The following is a 16,803-nucleotide window of genomic DNA, read 5'->3' on the forward strand; positions in this document are numbered from 1 at the left end:
ATGACCCAACAAAACGGCATGGCAACTACCCATATTCTATAAGGCTGGTCATAGTGGGAGTAACTTATACTAGTGTCATGCATATGCGAAAAGTCCATTCTGCACCCGAGCTCATATGCTCCCGCATGAACAGTAAAATCGAAAAAAATCGAAAAAATTCAAAAAAATCCAAATTTTTTTGAGAGAAACATTGACAAAAGTTCTAAGTGCCTGCAAGAATTCATTATGAAATCACATTCCTGTAAGGCGTGGCAAAAAAAACAAATTCAGTGCTTCAAAATGCATTTGAAAGTAGCTTTTTCAGAGTACTATTTTTGTTGTTTTTTTGCCACGCCTTCTAGTAATGTGATTTCATGACGAATTTTTGCAGGCACTTAGAACTTTTGTCAATGTTTCTCTCAAAAAAATTGGAATTTTTTGAATTTTATTTTATTTATTTTCGATTTTACTGTTCATGCGGGAGCATATGAGCTCGGGTGCAGATTAGCCGCGTCCCATGCATATGACACTACTCTAAATTACAACTTTCATAGTGCAAAGTAATATAGTACTAGTGTCATATATGGCTTCATTTATTAGCTTGTAGACTCATCTTTTCTCGGAAAGCGCTATGTTACAGTAATATATTATGTTACTCTAAACACCTCTCTCCTCATTAACTACGTGACACATAAGCAAAATTGTCTTAAAAAGTGCTATGTTACTAGCTAAGTTACTCCAAGTATGACCAGCCTAATACACCTAGTTTCCTAGCACCGGCCGTAACCCATATAGGTTGACCTCGTGCACGACATGCTGGAGTACAATAGGCAGCAGGCCGGCGGCGCACTCTTGTGCCGAATTTATTGCGAAGTTTGTGTCAAATTTTCTCCGTTTTTATTTACTATATATATATTAAATTTGATTGAAGACAAACTTCGTAAACTTTAACCAAGTTATAGAAAACAATATAAATAATTACCATAACAAATATGTATGATGTCAAAATAAATTAATCTAATGGTATTGATTTGTTAACGTATATGTCAATTTGCTTATAATTTTTATCAAAGTTTATGAAGCTAGACTTTGACCAAAGCTAACACGTGGATTATATAAAGACCGAGGGAGTACAAAGAAAAGAACAGCACGCCAGCCCACCGGCTACACAAGAGGGATTTACCATGCCCACACTTGTGTAGCACAAATACTACTGCTAGATTGTCACCAAACCGGTTGAACATAGCAAGCTCGTGATACGGTTCCCAGTGTCTGCATCAGAGACCAGAGAATCTTCCAAAGTATCACTTATATAGAACCTTTTAATCCTCGCTGTAATTCTATTTAAGGCGTGGTCTACTATTTTTATTTTGTGTTCATTCATGAAAAATATAGTCAAACTTTTCTAAATTTTCAAGCATAGTTAAAGCCTTTTAACTTCACTTTATTTTTTGTTTTTCTTTATTTTGTTTGATCATTTTTAGTTCAAAGGGACGAGTCAGCCTAATTGAGCCCAAGTACAAAATAAAACCTTAGACAAGATAACATTCCATTTGTTTATCGAGAGGACTAAACTCAGATGATATCTAGTTTTTTTTACACAAAGAGTATTTGACTAGTTTTTTTTTTGAGGATAGAGTATTTTTCTGTGAGGTAAACCAAACTTTATTGACTGGTGTTTCGGCTTATACAGGAATAACATTAACCCCATTAAGGTGCGGTAGAATGGTGGCCACCGTGAGAAAGTTTTTTTATTTATTAGAGTTTTTTTAAATGTTAGTGAGATTTTTTTTCTTTTCAAGAGAAGTTTTTTAGGATTTTTTTTTCTTTTTGAGATGATATGATGTCCACGTGATGCGAGAATGTTTTTTTTAATTTTGAGACAAAGATAAGGTGTGCACAGCTTCCTCTTAAGCGGCTCGCAATGGCGGGCCCTGGGGTACACCCAGCCACAAGTGGCGCCTTGCCCCTAAGGAAGCACAAAATTTAACTAAATTATGAGCATCAACATTCATATGTTGACCTTCAAAGATAAAATTACATCTGGTAAGTGCCCCAACGCATTTTAGGAATGGCTCCCGAAAATCACGCCCCCACCCCTCAGGAGGCGACCGCCTGGCGATTGACCGCCGGCACAACCCCACCCCCGCCGGAGGCCTACGCCGGCCCCCCAACCCAGAGAGAGTGGGAGCCTACATCCCCACGGCACCGCGAGCTCGTCGAGGAAGACCCGCTGGGTCTCCACGAGATCCGAAAGAAGATGGGAGTAGCGATCCGCCTGCTGGTTCATCGGAGGATGAGAGAATTATAGGAGAGCCAGGTGGGAAGGAAGCTACCGGTGTAGGGGCTACCGGGGAACTGGCGGGCGCGAATGAGAGCGCCCGTCAGGAGGAATGACGATCCTCTGTTGGTACTGTCGGGGATTGGGCCACCCCGGAACAGTTCGAGAACTGGTGTGCCTAGTGCGCACATACTGCCCCACTATCGTGTTCATCTCAGAGACGCGGCAGTGCGAAGAGAGCGTGAAAAGAATAAGAGAAAGAATAGGCCTCAAACATTGTATCACCCATGATGGGTTGGGCAAAGGTGCCGGCATCGCCCTGTTTTGGGACGATAGTATTGAAATAAATCTGCTCTCTTATGGACCGCGGTACATTGATGTTCACGTGCATAATGATCCAAATGGCCCTCTGTGGAGAGGTACCTTCGTTTATGGTGAGCCAAGAGCCCACCAGAGACACCATATGTGGAGTTTGCTGAAAAGAATCAAAGATAGGTCAGTAGAACCATGGATGGTGATGGGGGATTTCAATGAAACTATGTGGCAGGGAGAACATTTCTCTGCTGCCAAAAGATCTAAAAGGAACATGAGAAACTTCAGAGAGGTGTTGGGGTGGTGTGACTTGCATGATCTTGGGTTCAAAGGCCCGGAGTGGACCTTTGACAACAAACAGAGTGGTAGGAAGAAGGTTAGAGCGAGACTGGACAGAGGCGTGGCATCACCTAGCTGGTGTGATATATTTCCCCAAGCTCAGATCCAACACATAGTCACTTCAAGATCTGATCACTTTCCCCTACTGCTCACTCTTGTGGAGGAACAATCTATGAACAAGAAGAAGAGTTTCAGGTATGAAATGATGTGGGAAAGAGTTCATTCCTTGGAGCCTACTGTCCGGGAGGCATGGGGTATTAAAGGAGCGGCCATCAACCTATCCGATGTCGCACAGAAGCTTAAAAATGTCCAAAGCTCGCTAACAGCCTGGGCCAGGAAGGACTTTGGTTCTGTGACCTCGAGTATTAGAAGGAAGAGATACCGCCTGAAGGTATTAATGGAGCCCCCGAACCTTGGAGAGAACGAGCCTCAAATCAAGAAATTGAACGAGGAAATTGATGAGCTACTAGTCAGAGAGGAGGTAATGTGGAGACAGCGTTCGCGGGCTACATGGATCAGAGAAGGTGATCAGAACACACGGTATTTTCACCAAAAAGCAACCTGGAGACAGAAAAAGAACCTAATCAAAAAGTTAAGGAATAATGAGGGAATTTGGGTAGAGAAAAAGGAGGTGTTGAACACCATGGCTACAGAGTTCTTCAAAGAGCTGTACACAAAGGAAAAAGATGTGGCTCCGTTCGAGTTAATTGATCTTCTGCCATGTACAATAACAGAGGCAATGAACAGTAGTCTGATAAAGGAGTTTACAGAGAAGGAGATTGGAGACGCCCTCTTCCAGATCGGCCCTCTAAAAGCGCCAGGACCAAACGGCTTCCCGGCTCGGTTTTTTCAACGTAACTGGGAGACTTTGAAGAAGGATGTGATTGCGGCAGTGCAAAAAAATTTCATGAATGGGATCATGCCTGAAGGTATAAATGACACATCCATTGTTCTGATCCCTAAAGGCAAGAATCCGCAGAGTTTGAAAGATTTCCACCCAATAAGTCTATGCAACGTCATTTATAAGGTGATTTCCAAATGCTTGGTAAACCGCTTGAGGCCTCTGTTGGACGACTTGATATCAGAAACACAGAGCGCTTTCATCCCGGGGAGGATGATCATTGATAACGTTATCATAGCTTTTGAATGTTTTCATAAGATTCAGCATAGCAAGAACCCACATAATACGCACTGTGCGTATAAGTTGGACCTAGCCAAAGCATATGACAGAGTGGATTGGGACTTCCTTGAAGGTGCAATGGAGAAGATGGGTTTCCACTCACTCTGGATTAGTTGGATAATGAGTTGTGTTAAATTTGTCCGCTTCTCAGTAAAACTGAATGGGGAAGTGTTGTAGTCGTTTATGCCCTCTAGAGGCCTCAGGCAAGGGGATCCGCTCAGCCCTTACTTATTCCTCTTTGTTGCAGATGGACTTGCTACAATATTCAATAGAGAGGTGCAGGGTGGGAATATTTCACCTGTTAAGGTGGCCCGGAGTAGTCCGGGGATCCCGAATCTACTGTTTGCGGATGACAGTTTGGTGTTTTTTAAGGCCTCATGCGACCAAGCCAGGGCAGTCAAGAAAGCTCTCACTCTGTTCCAAAAATGCACGGGTCAACTTTTGAGTAGTAGCAAATGATCGATCCTTTTTAGTGAACATTGCCCGAGCAGTTTGCAGAATGAGATTAAGGACATTCTCGCTTGCGAAACCGCTACTTTTGAAAGTAAGTACTTGGGGCTCCCAACACCAGAAGGAAGGATGAAGGATTCGAATTTTCAACCCATCATGGATAGATTTCTGAAGAGGTGTAATGAAGGGTTTCGAAGGCACATGTCTTTCGCTGCTAAGGAGGTGCATGTTAAATCGATAGTACAAGCACTACCCACTTTCGCTATGGGGTTTTTTAAATTCTCAGTGGGTTTCTGTGAGAAGTATGAGAGACTCATCAGAGAATTCTGGTGGGGGGAAGAGGAAGGGTAGAGAAAAGTCCATTGGATGGCATGGGATCGTATGATACAACCAAAGAGAGCGGGAGGTATAGGTTTCCGAGACATGCAAATTTTCAATCAAGCTCTCCTTGCGAGACAGAGCAGGCGTCTCCTCAAAAAACCGAACAGCTTGTGCGCGAGAGTCCTAAAATCGAAATACTACCCAAAGGGTGAGCTTCTTGACACTGTGTTTGCTTCAGATGCTTCCCAAGCGTGGAGGGGTATAGAGCATGGTCTTGAGCTTCTGAAAAAGGGCCTAATATGGAGAGTGGGCAATGGTAAGAGAATCCAAATCCAGAGGGACCAATGGGTGCCCAGGAAAAGTGGCCTAAATATCACGGTCTTCAAGAGGCGATCAAGGTTAAAATGGGTGAACCAGCTCATTAAACCAGGAAGCAATGAATGGGACAAGAACTTAATCTATCAAATGTTCCACAGCTATGATGCAGAAGAAATATGTAAAGTTAAAATTCCTGTAAAAGAAGTGGATGACTGTGTAGCATGGCATATGGAGAAATCTGGCATTTTCTCCGTCCGTAGTGCGTATAAGCTTGGTGCAAACCTCAAGCAGCAAGGTAGCTCTAGGGCATCTTCTTCGGTAAACGAGGCAGATAACAGAAGCATCTGGGATCTTATTTGGAAAGCAAAGGTCCCTGAAAAGATAAGAATCTTTGCTTGGAGAGTGGCCACCAAAACCCTCCCCACAAAAGAAAATAAGTGGAAGAGAACACTCGGGCTGGACAACATCTGCAATATTTGTGGGAGAGAAATGGAAGATGAATATCATGCGGTTATAAACTGCACAAAAGCCAGAGCGCTGAGGGAGGAAATGAGGAGACAATGGGAGCTACCAACTAAAGATCAATTTCACTACACATGCATTGACTAGTTACAGAACCTACTGTGTAACGGCGATGCTGAGGCACAGAGGAAAATACTGCTGCTGCTATGGCGAGCATGGTGGCTCCGTGAAGACTGCGTTCATGCAGAGGGCAACGCCACTATCAGCCAATCTGCTCAATTCCTTTCTAAATACGCAGAAGAAATCAGGTTTGGTGGAGTAGAGCTCACGGAATGTAAGGCTGTTCCAGACCTAGTCGGCCGACGGGACTCTCCGGGAGATGTGCGACGTGCAAAAATAAAGAAAGGGAAACAAATTAGGGATTTGGGCCAGTGCAGCGGCCAGTGGGTCAGAGCTGTAGATGCAAATCATGCAGGCAATTTTATGGCGTTGAACGACTCCACACATACAGCTAAGAGGAAGTGGGATCCGCCCCCTGAGGCAATTTTATGCAGTGCATACTACAGGGGACCAATTTGGGTTGAATCGGACTGTGCATCCGTCATAGCGATACTGAACAATAAGGAGAGTAATCAGACTGCGCTCTTCCCCCTGGTCACGGATGTTTGGCACTTCAAAACAGTGTTCCAAGAGGTGCTTTTCATTGCCGTGAAAAGATCCAGCAATAGAAGACAGGGAAACTACCTATCTACCGGAGAGGTTCCTCCAAGCCTTAGAAGCATCCTCTTGGAGGATTGTAACAGTATCCACTCTGTCGTTTAAGATGTGGCTGGGTTGATTCTCAAAAAAAAATTACATCTGGTAAGTTGTGTAGACTAGGCCTGGATCCTTGAGAATAGTGTATTTGACTAGTTGATTCGGCGAATCTTATTTGCGGTGGAGCGAGGTGGACCGGCCCATTTCTGGGGGGGGGGGGGCTTTTGTATGGTTCATTTTTCTTCTTCTGGTTTTGTTTGTTCTTCACTCGAACATGTTCTGTGTTCTTTTGTAAGTGGTTTTTTGTTCGGTACTTTTTTTGTTTCAAACACTTCAAAACCAAATTATTTATTTTGTTATTTTCCAAGAAAATGTTCCTATTTTTTTTAAAAAAAGTTATAAATTAGTTAAATGTTAAATTTTGTTCATAAATTCAAAATTTCACACTTAAAAATATGTTCCACAATTTGAAGAAAAATGTTCGCATTTTTTCAGATATTTAAATATTTGTTCAAAATTGTTTGGATTTAAAACAATACTCAATATGTATTATAAAATTATTTATCATATATTTTCAATATGTATTTATAAGATGTTCATAGTATACCTACAAAAATGTTCACTGTATATTAGAAAAATCTTCATGTGAACTAAAGAAATGTTGGAAAGATTGTTCGAAATGTTTAAAAATAGTTTGAAGAACTCAAAATTGGCCGAAATATTTTAAAAATGTTCTTGTTCCAAAAAGTCCGCATTTTAATATGTAAAACCAACTAAAGAGGCTGAAAAAATTCGCTACAGTACGCTGCTACGTACAGTGTTATCTCACTGTTGGACCAGCCCAATTAGGATGACCTCTGCGAAAGCTCAACTATTGGACGCCAAAGGGCGTCAAATAGGAGCACTCAGTTGATTTGTGGACTGCTGCTTCGAATTTGCTGATACTGACACCTTAGGGCTCGTCTGATTTGTAGGATTTGCACACGATTTTTTGTAGGATTTAGATCTTCCGGAAACTTTCCTTCGATGTTGTTCGATTTACAGTATTGTGTTCCATAGTTCAGTTTCACAGGAAAAACAAAATGAGGTCAAACTTCATGGAAAATTCCTGGCGGGAAGAAAACGCGTGTGTGCGCGCGCCGGTGCCTCGCTCATGAGTTCCTGTGGATTTCCTGTATAACAAGCAAATAACCATTGTGTGAGAATTCCTCTGTTTTGCAATCGGTGGGATTTCACTGGACATGGCATCCCATTCCTCTAGTTTTCATGTCCCTACACTTTACCAATACTGCATATCAAACGAGGCCTTAGACGGCAAGGTAAATATTACGGTAAATCATTCAGGTATGTAGATCAGCCATATCAAAATCAATCATCACTAGATGATGTTTATAACTATATTTTTTTGCAACTATTAATGGCTTAAAATATCAGTAAGAGTCAAAATAAATTAACTTTCAAACTATATGTTTAAAATCCTTTAGTGGTGAGAAAGTGAAGATTATGCTATAGATGAGGACATGTTTTAGCAAATAAAGTAAACATAGAGAATTGGGGTAAGGTGATTAGCTAAAACGAACCGATGCATCACGCTCCCAAATTTTGCACGTGTGATACATGTTCCTTAAGGAATCAAGTTTTCCACCACACTTGTTAGAGCTTGATCGACAAGGGAGACTGTGAAGGAGCAATCTTTTAGCCACAAATGCAAAGCAATCCCGGACGTCACACCTGCGAAGCTCTGTACATCTCATTTGCCACTTTTTTTGATAAGTCCTGCTGCCAGCATCATTTTGTTTTCCTCCTTTATCTGCGAAATAGCCTAACTTGTTATCTAGTGACATACTTAATTTTTTATCAGCGCAATTGGATCACTAATCGTTTTCTTTTCAAACACAACATCATTTCTACATCTCCAAATAGCCCAAAAGATAGCAGAAATGCCAACCAGTGCCAATTTGTTTTTTGCTATTCCAGAAAAAGCTTTTTAACCAATTACCATTTTTTTGCTATCGAATTTGTTACTTCTTTTGGAAAGGGAGGATGATCCCCGGCCTCTGCATCAGAGTGATGCATACAGCCAAGAGTACTTAAGTCATTGACCGAGCTTGACTAGTGCCGCGAGAGTTCAGATGGCAACGTGTGCAACTAAATCGGTGCCTACTTCAGTTCAGTAGTTTGGATGATCACCATTTGATAAGTAAAATAATTGCTAAGTGGGCGAATGTATAACACAAAAATTATGATTATGTGATATTTACTCTGTTAATATTCATTTTCATCCCCCCCTCCCCCCCCCCCCCCCCCCCCCCCCTCAAAAAAATTTTCATTTTCATTTTCTCTTAATGCAGAGAGATGCCTATGGCTTTTGTATGCCCCCTGCACGCAGCGAAAGGAGACTCAAATGAGAGAAAGGGAGCTGAGAAGTGGCAGCCCAGTCCTCGCTCCTGTTTCAGAGCCAGAGGAAAGTCCATTGTCGTTTTTCCCACTCCGAAAGTCTTGTGTCGTTTGGTTGGCCCACGGCTGCTTTCTTCTCTTTTGTTTTCGCTCTCTCGCCAGTTTCATGCCTAGTACAGTACTAGCAGGCGCAGCGTATCACTGGATCAACAGCAACCCAATCTTTTGCTTCGGCTGCTAGCTCTGTCTACCTGACACTGCCCACGCTAGGACAAATGTAGGCGCTTTGTGTGCGGTGAAAAATGCCAAAACTGACCCTTTGGCCAAAGTTCAGAACAAAATGATCTTATTTTAAAAATATTTTACAAAATGGCCCTACTTGCATGACGCCCGCACCTGGGGCGCCATGGTAAACAACATGATCCCCTGATCAAAGGCGTCATACGAGTCGCCGATGACTTGCCATGTTGGCAGGGCATGGCCCCATAGCGCCCCAGGCCAGGGCGCCATGGTCAGCAGCATGACGCCCCTGCCCAAGGCGCCAGGCTCCTCTGTTCCCCATCACAAACCCTCTCTTTTCCCCTTCTCCACCCCAGCCGCCCCACTCATGACCCTCCCTAATGCCCATAAAATTTCATGGATCGGAGCTCCAAATCAGTGATTTATCCTCCCCTTCGACCCCTCAAGGTATTCTCCATCATTCTTCCTGTTTTTATTGGTTGAAATTCCGCATTGTGGCGATTTGGGGAAACCCTAGGTCATCCAATTTTGCTATTTTTGTTGATGCATTTTGGTGTTTATGATTGTAGATGGCGAGGACCGTGAATGTGCATCATGTGGACTTTGTTTCCTTTGAGAAGGGAGACGCGGAGTATGGTGACCCAAAAAAAAAAGCCGGTGGTGATGGTATTTCCCACAAGTCCTAGCCTTGAGGAGGTTGTGGTTGATCTTCAAAGAAGGTTGAATTGGATGGAAGAAAGTGATGAAGTAGACTTAATCGGAAGGTATAATATTAGTTATGGGCAACATATTCGTTGGAACATAATGCCTCTTGACTCCGAGTTTCATTGGGAAGCATATAAGGAGAGTGTGTTAACCCAAAGTATACATATTGATATGTAATCATTTAAATTTAACTCAAATACAATTCAATAATATTAGAAAACATGTAAAAACTGAAAACTAGTTGGCGTGAAGGCATGACTTGGTCATAGTAGCACATGGAAAAAAGATGGGGTCATTTCTCGCAAGTCAAAAAATGACATTTTGGCCTATGTTCGGTACGGTCTTCTCGACAAGTGGTCTTTTTTTAGTTTGGAGGAATGATCTCATCTTTATGTTTTATTTCTCATAATGTTTTTTTAAAAAGAATTAAGAGGTTTGCACATAATTTACACGACGCACACATACCCGGCCATGAGCCTTACATGAGCTAACCAACATAATGAAACGTCGGCTTGTAGCTGTAGAATCAAAAAGAAAAATGCAACGCAGTGATTCCATCTCTGTTTTCTTTCAGAGACCATGAGCAACGAGTAGCTGGCTAGTACAAGTGTGACTTGACGGCCGTTTTAAAGAATGTTCTGCAATGGTGGTTATCGTGTTGGTTGGGTAAAAAAACAAAAAGCTTTTGTCAGATTTATCTTTGCTTCTCTGCAAGGCTGCAACCAATGAACCAAAGGCAGTTCTGTTCATTCAAACAAGAAGAAGACCAACTTCTCTGCAAGATTGCACCATGCTTTCTTTTCGGTCTCACCAACTCAACTCATGCGTGGGGAGGCAGGAGAAAGCTAGGGATCGGGAGATCAAAAAGGAGGAATCGATGAGGCAACGCACGATGGCGTACCTCCTGCCATTGCCTCTTTTTTTTGCGGGTGAGCTCTTGGCCTTGCCTGTGTGACGAATGTATGCTGGACAGTGATTATTTATTTTTATTATTTTTGAGCTGCCAATGGTTATTTATGCTAACCACTCTAGCAAGTCAATTCATGGTATAATTTATTGACATTTTTTCGATAGATCGTACCATTGCTTGCAACTATTACCATTTAAAATGCCGATAAATATTTTGGACGCAAGTTTTAATGCCAAATGAGGGCTTACTTTTGTTGAACTATGATATTAGCGATGCTGCTGATAAAATATTTATCATATATCGGAGAGTGGGGTCTGGAAGATGAAATTTGAGGTTATGTCAGAAATTACTCTTTCGTAGGTGACTGGGAAATAACCGTTTCTGTTTCTAAATCACCACTAATAATCATCTGATGTAAACAGGAGATTCATACGAGTGTAGAATTGGATTTATTTTTTCTAGAACATGAACCAAATTGATCATCCCTGCAAAAAAAGAACCAAATTGATGAAAATACCTTGAACATACGTCCACAAATTTTGACTGGGAAATAAAACATTTTAATTGACTGAGCTACCGTTACTCTGTATTAATATAAGGGTTCAATGTTTCAAAATTTTGGGATACTGCTTGAGTTGCTCTCTGCAATACTACATGCACTAACCTTAATTTTCCCAATGGATTTGTCGGAAGTGGTTGCGTCCGCGGGAAATACCCAATGGTTCCTGGGTACATTTTTTTCGATAAAGGACTTTTCATTGAATAGATATATCAAGGTGATACAATCGTATTGAAAGAAAGCCCGGCCTCTGCATAACTAGATGCACATAGCCAAAAAGTCCAGAGCATCCTAAAAATAAGTTCTTGGGTACATATATGGGGTTTTATTTTTAATAGTTAAACAAAAAGTCAAAATAGTTAAGAAACTATTTTTAGAATAAAGTTGACTTACTTGCGCACTAGTATACACATTTTCACAAAAAAGAAAACTATTTTGACTTCATAGCGAAAAAGACAAAATTTATTTGCTATTATAGGTCACTATTCATGCTATTTTGACCCGAAATTTGTCTTTTTTGAAAAGAAGTCAAAGAGGAATTTTATGTTTTTGTCACTTTTCTCACTAGTGAAAGATCGTGGATGTCGCCTAGGGGGGGTGAATAGGCGTTTTAAAATAATTACGGTTTAGGCTTGAACAAATGCGGAATAAACCTAGCGGTTAATTTGCCAAGCACAAAACCTAAAACAACTAGGCTCACCTATGTGCACCAACAACTTATGCTAAGAAAGATAAGCAACTATGTGATAGCAAGATATATGACAAGAAACAATATGGCTATCACAAAGTAAAGTGCATAAGTAAAGGGCTCGGGTAAGAGATAACCGAGGCACGAGGAGACGATGATGTATCCCGAAGTTCACACCCTTGCGGATGCTAATCTCCGTTTGGAGCGGTGTGGAGGCACAATGCTCCCCAAGAAGCCACTAGGGCCACCGTAATCTCCTCACGCTCTCACACAATGCAAGATGCCGTGATTCCACTAAGGGACCCTTGAGGGCGGTCACCGAACCCGTACAAATGGCAACCCTTGGGGGCGGTCACCGAACCCGTACACTTTGGCAACCTTTGGGGGCGGTCACCGAACCCGTACACTTTGGCAACCTTTGGGGGCAGTCACCGAACCCGTATACTTTGGCAACCTTTGGGGGCGGTCACCGGTACCCGTACACTTTGGCAACCCTTGGGGGCGGTCACCGGTACCTGTCAAATTGCTCGGGGCGATCTCCACAACCTAATTGGAGACCCCGACGCCTGCCCGGAGCTTTGCACCACAATGATTGAGCTCCGAATACCAACAACCGTCTAGGGCGCCCAAGCACCCAAGAGGAACAAGCTCAAGGGTACCAAGCACCCAAGAGTAATAAGCTTCTCAACTTGTAACTTCCACGTATCACGTGGAGAACTCAAACCGATGCACCAAATGCAATGGCAAGGGCACACGGAGTGCCCAAGTCCTTCTCTCTCAAATCCCACCGAAGCAACTAATGCTAGGGAGGAAAATGAGAGGAAGAATAAGAAAGAGAACACCAAGAACTCCAAGATCTAGATCCAAGGGGTTCCCCTCACATAGAGGAGAAAGTGATTGGTGGAAATGTGGATCTAGATCTCCTCTCTCTTTTCCCTCAAAAACTAGCAAGAATCCATGGAGGGATTGAGAGTTAGCAAGCTCGAAGAAGGTCAACAATGGGGAAGAACACGAGCTCAAAGGATAAGGTTCAATGGGGAAGAAGACCCCCTTTTATAGGAGGGGGAAAATCCAACCGTTATGTGCTCAGCCCGCACACGAGCGGTACTACCGCTCCATGAGCGGTACTACCGCTCAGGCAGAAGAAACAGGGAAAAGGAGCAACAAAACATGAACCTCGGGGCGGTAGTACTGTAGGAGACAGCGGTACTACCGCTGGGTTAGGCGGTACTACCGCACCCTTCGGCGGTACTACCGCGCAGAACGAAGGGTAAAGGGAAAGAGGGAATCGGGCGGTACTACCGCGGAGGAAGGGCGGTACTGCCGCTAAGGAGCGGTATTGCCGCACTACTGCCGCAGCGAGGTACCGCACAATCCGACACAGAAAAAGACCCCTCGAATCGACGCGGTAGGGACCTGGTAAGCCAACGGTAGTACTGCTGCGGAGTCACCGCCGATACTACCGCTGCGGAGCGGTACTGCCGCTTGTGACTCCTCAGCGGTACTACCGCTGGGTACCACGGTACTACCGCTGGGACACTGACAAAAACCACACTCAAGAAAACCAGAACTGCCATAACTTCTGCATATGACCTCCGAATTGAGCAAACTCAAGCTTATTGGAAACAAGACGACGAGTAGTATCAAAACAGCGACAAAAAGAGGAGTGAAACCTCCAACCGAGAAGAACCGGCAAAACCTCCAACATCGAAAACATCATAGAAGATGCAAGCGAACTCTGTTTTCGATGAACTCAAGCTTGTCAACAAGATGACCGTAAGCTCTAAGACTCACAAAGAGAACCAAACAAGAACCAAGAAAGATGATGCAAGGATGCAATAGTTTGAGCTCTCAACGAACGATACGATCAAGCTACTCATTGAGAGCCCCCCTTGATAGTATGGCAATCGATCCTATAACCCGGTCTCCCAACTACCATCATGAGACCGGTAAAATAGAAAACCTATCAAGGGCAAACCTTTGCCTTGCACATGGTCCACTTGAGCTAGATGATGACGATCTTGACTCCCTCAAGTTGGACCACCTTTCTTGATTGTGTTGGCTCGATGAAGACTAGTTGATTGCTCCCTCATACTCCACTATGGGTGAGCCTTTCTTCCGCACATCTTCACAAGTTCATTGTCACCACAATGGACGGCAAGCTTCAAGCATTTGATCTCTTCGTGATGCTCCACTTGAACTTGCACCGCAACCTTTCTTGATTGTGTTGAGTCGATGAAGACTAGTTGGTTGCTCCCCCACACTCTACTATGGGCGAGCTACTCTTCCGCACATCTTCACCAGTCCATTGTCACCACAAAGGACAACAAGCTTTAAGCATTTGATCTCTTCGTGGTGCTCCACTTGAACTTGCACACCGCAACCTAACCCCACAAAGAACCCTCAAGAAGACCATGGGTTAGTACACAAAGCGTAATTGACAATGCTTACCATACCATGGGATCACCTGATCCCTCTCGGTACATCTTCTACGCTTTGTGGGTTGATCATCTTGATTCACTCTTTAACTTAGTCTTGATCAACCTCTCACAAGATCAATTTTTAGGTAATTCCTTGAATAGCACCTTGGTCGACACAAACTCTCCTTGAAACCAACACATGTACTCCAAGAAAAGCCTATGGACAAAACCTTCAAATATAACTCAAGGCAACCATTAGCCCATAGAGATTGTCATCAATTACCAAAACCAAACATGGGGGCACCGCATGTTCTATAAACTAGTACAATAGAAGGTCAAGTTTTTATCTAAAATATTTTTAGATTTTTTTTACTTTTTATTGAATTACTAAATTATTTTGGAATATAGGGTACATATGTACCTAGGAACCAAAAGTTCCCCTCCTTGCGTCCGCACCCTATTTTGAGAACATATATACATCCCAAAGTTTCAATTTTTTTTTGAAAAACTCATGGATGTGTCACATGTTATTGAAGGAAATATGCCCTAGAGGCAATAATAAAGTTATTATTTATTTCCTTATAATCATGATAAATGTTTATTATTCATGCTAGAATTGTATTAACCGGAAACATAATACATGTGTGAATACATAGACAAACAAAATGTCACTAGTATGCCTCTACTTGACTAGCTCGTTAATCAAAGATGGTTATGTTTCCTAACCATGAACAATGAGTTGTTATTTGATTAACGAGGTCACATCATTAGTTGAATGATCTGATTGACATGACCCATTACATTAGCTTAGCACCCGATCGTTTAGTATGTTGCTATTGCTTTCTTCATGACTTATACATGTTCCTATAACTATGAGATTATGCAACTCCCGTTTGCCGGAGGAACACTTTGGGTGCTACCAAACGTCACAACGTAACTGGGTGATTATAAAGGAGCATTACAGGTGTCTCCAAAGGTAGATGTTGGGTTGGCGTATTTCGAGATTAGGATTTGTCACTCCGATTGTCGGAGAGGTATCTCTGGGCCCTCTCGGTAATGCACATCACATAAGCCTTGCAAGCATTGCAACTAATGAGTTAGTTGCGAGATGATGTATTACAGAACGAGTAAAGAGACTTGCCGGTAACGAGATTGAACTAGGTATTGGATACCGACGATCAAATGTCGGGCAAGTAACATACCGATGACAAAGGGAACAACATATGTTGTTATGCGGTCCGACCGATAAAGATCTTCGTAGAATATGTAGGAGCCAATATGGGAATCCAGGTCCCGCTATTGGTTATTGACCCGAGACGTGTCTCGGTCATGTCTACATTGTTCTCGAACCCGTAGGGTCCGCACGCTTAAGGTTACGATGACAGTTATATTATGAGTTTATGCATTTTGATGTACCGAAGGTTGTTCAGAGTCCCGGATGTGATCACGGACATGACGAGGAGTCTCGAAATGGTCGAGACGTAAATATTGATATATTGGAAGCCTATGTTTGGATATCGGAAGTGTTCCAGGTGAAATCGGGATTTTACCGGAGTACCGGGAGGTTACCGGAACCCCCCGGGAACCATATGGGCCTAGATGGGCTTTAGTGGAAAGGAGAAAGGGGCAGCCCAAGGTGGCCGCGCGCCTCCCCCCTCCCCCTAGTCCTATTAGGACTAGGAGAGGTGGCCGGCCCCCCTTCTCTCTCTTTCCCCCTCGGGGAATCCTAGTCCAACTAGGATTGGGGGGGAGTCCTACTCCCGGAAGGAGAAGGACTCCTCCTGCGCCCTCCTCCTGGCCGGCGCCCCCCTCCCCCTTGGCTCCTTTATATACTGAGGCAGAGGCACCCCAGAAACACACAAGTTGATCCACGTGAGCTATTCCTTAGCCGTGTGCGGTGCCCCCTGCCACCATATTCCTCGATAATACTGTAGCGGAGTTTAGGCGAAGCCCTGCTGCTGTAGTGCATCAAGATCGTCACCACGCCGTCGTGCTGACGGAACTCTTCCCCGACACTTTGCTGGATCGGAGTCCGGGGATCGTCATCGAGCTGAACGTGTGCTCGAACTCGGAGGTGCCGTAGTTTCGGTGCTTGATCGGTTGGATCGTGAAGACGTACGACTACTTCCTCTACGTTGTGTCAACGCTTCCGCAGTCGGTCTGCGTGGGTACGTAGACAACACTCTCCCCTCTCGTTGCTATGCATCACCATGATCTTGCGTGTGCGTAGGAATTTTTTTGAAATTACTACGAAACCCAACAGTGGCATCCGAGCCTAGGTTATTTATGTTGATGTTATATGCACGAGTAGAACACAAGTGAGTTGTGGGCGATATAAGTCATACTGCCTACCAGCATGTCATACTTTGGTTCGGCGGCATTGTTGGACGAGACGACCCGGACCAACCTTACGCGTACGCTTACGCGAGACCGGTTCCCCCGACGTGCTTTGCACACAGGTGGCTTGCGGGCGACTGTCTCTCCAA

The sequence above is a fragment of the Triticum aestivum genome, chromosome 7A, assembly GCF_018294505.1.
Source record: "Triticum aestivum cultivar Chinese Spring chromosome 7A, IWGSC CS RefSeq v2.1, whole genome shotgun sequence".
NCBI lineage: Eukaryota > Viridiplantae > Streptophyta > Magnoliopsida > Poales > Poaceae > Triticum > Triticum aestivum.